The following is a 355-nucleotide window of genomic DNA, read 5'->3' as shown; positions in this document are numbered from 1 at the left end:
GCGATGCTCCTGGCACCGCATCCCGGTGCTGCAACTTGGGATGCTCCCGGCACCGCATCCCGCTGCTGCAACCTGGGATGCTCCCAGCACCGCATCCCGCTGCTGCAACTTGGGATGCTCCTGGCACCACATCCCGCTGCTGCGGGGCGAGGAGGGCAGGCTGGCAGCCGGATCCCGGCCACGCTGCCCAAAGGGCCTAAAGCAAGCGTGCGGGCATGCCCTTTGCTCGCACCCCAACATGCACCCTCTCACCCCTTTCCCATAAGGAGTTCGTGGCCTTTTCTGCAAACAAAGGGCTTCAAAACTTCGGCACTAAGCCGGGGCGGGCTCCGAGAGCCCCCGCCGAAGGGGGAGC

Source organism: Egretta garzetta, unplaced genomic scaffold, assembly GCF_000687185.1.
Source record: "Egretta garzetta isolate BGI_Z169 unplaced genomic scaffold, ASM68718v1 scaffold19, whole genome shotgun sequence".
NCBI lineage: Eukaryota > Metazoa > Chordata > Aves > Pelecaniformes > Ardeidae > Egretta > Egretta garzetta.
The sequence above is the reverse complement of the archived record's forward strand: the minus strand, read 5'-3'. Positions refer to the sequence as shown.